The following is a 4,508-nucleotide window of genomic DNA, read 5'->3' as shown; positions in this document are numbered from 1 at the left end:
TAGCAGCGATTACGGGAGCATTAATTAAATCCTCGTGGAGCTAAACAAACACTGCACAGATAGCGGATGGAGACGCACAAAAATATATATTAATTATATATATTTTCTTATATATATTTTCGTCGGAAGAAAAATATTCTTTGAACGAATTTTGTTTTGTACAATTTGTATCTTAGTTTTTGTGGGTCAGTTATTTACAAAATAAACAAGAATAACTAATAAACTGAAGTGAAGCGATGTGCCTCAGGGTCCGCTATTTGCCGCGGCCAAAACACAAACCGGTTAAATACAATCGTAATATAAATAAAATAAAAGTAAAATATTCAGTTTCGAATATTGAATCTTTGTTAACTGCATGATCAAAATAAAAGAGCAGCCTTTATTATCACTCTTTATGACAAACATCCATTGATGAATAAGTTCGCATTAGTTTAATCAAAGCGTTTGAACTATTTGATATTTTAGTCAAAGTGGTCTGCATAACCAATGATTGAACTTATCCACCTGCGACCCACCCATAATTAACATCATATAGGCGAGCTGGCTTTGTGATTACCTGAACCGTGTATTAACGGGCTGCACCAGCATAACCCGAGATCTGCGTATTGATGCAGCACCAGCAGATATAAGAGAGTTTGTTTCATAACAGCGTTTTATGCTTCTTCAATATCCAATATTAAGAGAGTGACTCCATAAGGTACATAACCTGAACACACTTGATTATTACTTTAATGTGTAAAGTCATGGATGCATCTCACAGCGCAAAGCATAACTTATCCTTTAAATGTCCATGCTTAATATGTCATGATGAGGTCTATCTATTGAAAGGGTTACAATATAGGCTATATATGCGCTACATAGCAGGGACGTTATATATATTGGCTACATTTTTTATACACTTCTTTACACAAAATTATTATATGCTATAGCCTATATCCTACTTTAAATAAGTCAAAATATATGCGATTGTTGACTCATCACCGTGGTCGCAGCTTGTGCGTCTGTTAGCTTCTGTAAAAAAAGACATTTGACCAGCCTTTTAGCAAAGCCTGTGCGAGCCTATTCCTGTGCGATTATATATATATATATATATATATATATATATATATATATATATATATATATATATATATATTTTTTTTTTTTTTTTTTTTTTTTTTTTTGAGGGGGGGGGGGGGGGGGCACGTGCCCCAGTAGAGCTTTATGTCTAGCAACGCCCCTGAGTAATACACAATAAATATGACATACTGTGCTGTATTCTACACTACACTATACAGAGTGTTTACTACATTATCATAACTTCACAACTGTTCTCTATGTAATACTGCAGGATATAAGTAATATCTACTAAGTTTCTAAAATCTTTAAGTTATCATTGTGCTAAGCATTGTTCTGATTTGTGGATAATTATAGTAACGCGTATACTTTAATACCTGTTCTGTTTTTCACCAGTCTAAGGGGTGCACCGTTCCCGGAGATACTGCAATACCGGGTCGATGCGCGGAGTGGACGGAGCAAGCCCCTATTCCATCTCCCTATTCCAAAAATCAATTTAATATATGGTGCCCGGGTAGGGCACGTATCAGATATTAAACTGATAAGAACAGATACTACACTTGATCTTAGCCAAAAGGCCGAGAAGCGATACCTTATTATAATAGAAAAAGGGACCACCCTCTCCGAGACAGTAAACACACCGACGGTAAGTATAATGTTGATTTATATAACCCCGAAAGCTTACAGCACACGATGCTAGATTTGAATTCACCGTTCACTCATTGATAATACTACGCAGTTTAAATAAAATTGTGATTTCTTCAAGAACGACTGACTGGACTAGTCAAAAGAGTCAATATTATAATGAGGCTGTGCAGCTGTCCAATCAGAAACACGGACACAGTTCTCGGACCATTACACAATAAAACTACCGCCATTACAAAGCGAATCAAATCGAAATGAACACAGAACCGCTCAAAATTAAGCGGAGTGGTTTAAATTTCAGGGAATTTACGGAAAATAGCGTTAAATATTGTCTTCTTATAGCTCACCGCCCCTTGCAGTTCTTCATTTGTCCACTGGAGGGAAGACGAGTTGCACAGTTAAAAAAGGAGTAAAGACGGCTTGCCAACATTTCACCAAACGAGATGCTTCGATGGATATATTATATGTAAATAAAACAACAGTGTCTTTTTACTGAAAATAAACTTATTTGAATCAGTGGCGTTGCGAGGAAGGGCTTAAGCCCCTGATATTTTGGAATATGTTGCACTTAAATAAATATAGGTTGTATAACTCTTATTTTGTTATCAAAGTGCTTAAAATTACCACATACATCACTCGCATCCCCGCAGAAGAATAACCCAGGCTTAACGCAGCGGTTGTGTCAGATGATTAAATAGTCAGCTGTTCAGCAGTACCTGTTTCTACCGGCAGGTGGGAGTGGCAGTGTTGTCACATGGTGTTAAAAATCCCGCCACTGCAGCCTTCATTCATTTATTATTTTGAGGAGCTGAAGCTGATAAGTATGGAAGCCCGTTCCCGCCACTGAATAATATATAAAAAAAAATTATTAATTGAAAAAAAATAATAATAATAATAAAAAAAAAAAATTAAGTCAGAATTCTGAGTTATAAAGTCGCAATTCTGAGATATAAAGTCAGAATTCTGAGTTATAAAGTCGCAATTCTGAGATATAAAGTCAGAATTCTGAGTTATAAAGTCGCAATTCTGAGTTATTTAGTCAGAATTCTGAGTTATAAAGTCAGAATTGCGAGTTATAAAGTCAGAATTCTGAGTTATAAAGTCAGAATTGCGAGTTTTAAAGGAGTTTCCTGTTATGGCGATTGGCCATAAATGAAGTGTTAAAGACTCTTTCTTTAGGTTCTCTGCTGATTTCGCTGCCCAGTTTACCAATAAAGGCCAGGAATACACAGTATTTGGTTGACACTTTTACTGAACTGAAATATAAACTAATATAACCCTTTTAGATTTAGCCCTTTATAATGTCTATGTACGATATGTCTGCAGCTTCCAAGTATACACCATACGAGGGCACTCTTGCAACATGAAACAAATAACAGCTGCGATAAATCATATAATTGTTACACATATAATAGATAAATAGTAATGAAATCCTAATTTTAGACATTTGGAGGAACCACACAACCTATAGCTAGTTTCAGGCGCTCTGTTTAATGCTTTAATTGCTATTTAGACCAAATGGTAATAATTAAAAAAGAACAAATCCATACGAATAAATAGACAGCCTAGTTCAACTATATATTTCCTTTAGAAAGCGTGATAAACATTAAAAAGTCAGATATAGGCTTTATGTTGTGATTATGAGCTAATGTGCATGCGTCTTTAAAACTCCATTTATGGCCAGTCGGCATAACAGGAAACTCATTTGTAACTCGGAATTCTGACTTTATAACTCGCAATTCTGACTTTATAACTCGCAATTCTGACTTTATAACTCAGAATTCTGACTTTATAACTAAGAATTCTGACTTAATAACTCGGAATTCTGACTTTATAACTCAGAATTCTGACTTTATAACTCGGAATTCTGACTTTATAACTCAGAATTCTGACTTTATAACTCAGAATTCTGACTTAATAACTCGGAATTCTGACTTTATAACTCAGAATTCTGACTTTATAACTCAGAATTCTGACTTTATAACTCAGAATTCTGACTTTATAACTCGGAATTCTGACTTTATAACTCAGAATTCTGACTTTATAACTCAGAATTCTGACTTAATAACTCGGAATTCTGACTTTATAACTCAGAATTCTGACTTTATAACTCTGAATTCTGACTTTATAACTCAGAATTCTGACTTTATAACTCGCAATTCTGACTTTATAACTCAGAATTCTGACTTAATCTTTTTTTAAAGTTTTTTTTTTTTTTTCAATTATTTTTTTTGATTCAGTGGCGGGAACGGGCTTCCATAGTATGAGGTAATGATACAGCGGTTTCGCGAAACTAATTGTTCTAACTACTAATGAAGCCTAATATTTGTTTTCACAGTATAAAATGTGTGTAGTTTTGGTGAAGTAAAATAACTGTAATCTATAAAATGTGCGTCATATAAATGTAAATACATGCAAATTAGTCAGAAAAACGTAAATTATACGACATATCTAGACATATTTATCTAGATATGATATAGCCAGTCACACCTGTTTCTGTAATAGTTAAATCACTGTGAGTTCATGCATCTAGCTTATCATTTTATAGCTATATTCTACTGCAAGATGCTATGTCAGTTAGCATCGAACTATAAATTGACTTATGAAAATATCTAAGATGGCTGGAAGAACACATAAAAACCATTTATTTATTTATTAAATACCTACATTTTAAGTGTATCAAAAATAAACTATAAAATACAGCAGCCACAAAATGTCTCAAAATAAAATACCGTATTTCTGTATTTTGAAAATACTACTAAATACTTTTACAAGGGAGCATGAAATTGATTCCCTAGCCTTCCATC

General features: G+C 34.0%; 1 non-coding gene across 1 annotated transcript; it reads right to left on the bottom strand.

Moving 5' to 3' along the window:
- Positions 1 to 1,455: 1,455 nt before the first annotated feature.
- Positions 1,456 to 1,646, bottom strand: LOC130217869 (U2 spliceosomal RNA). Its single transcript, XR_008835910.1, has one exon. It is a non-coding gene; the product is annotated as a U2 spliceosomal RNA (small nuclear RNA).
- Between the last annotated feature and the right edge of the window lie 2,862 nt (positions 1,647 to 4,508).

This window comes from Danio aesculapii, chromosome 23, assembly GCF_903798145.1.
Source record: "Danio aesculapii chromosome 23, fDanAes4.1, whole genome shotgun sequence".
NCBI lineage: Eukaryota > Metazoa > Chordata > Actinopteri > Cypriniformes > Danionidae > Danio > Danio aesculapii.
The sequence above is the reverse complement of the archived record's forward strand: the minus strand, read 5'-3'. Positions and strand labels throughout refer to the sequence as shown.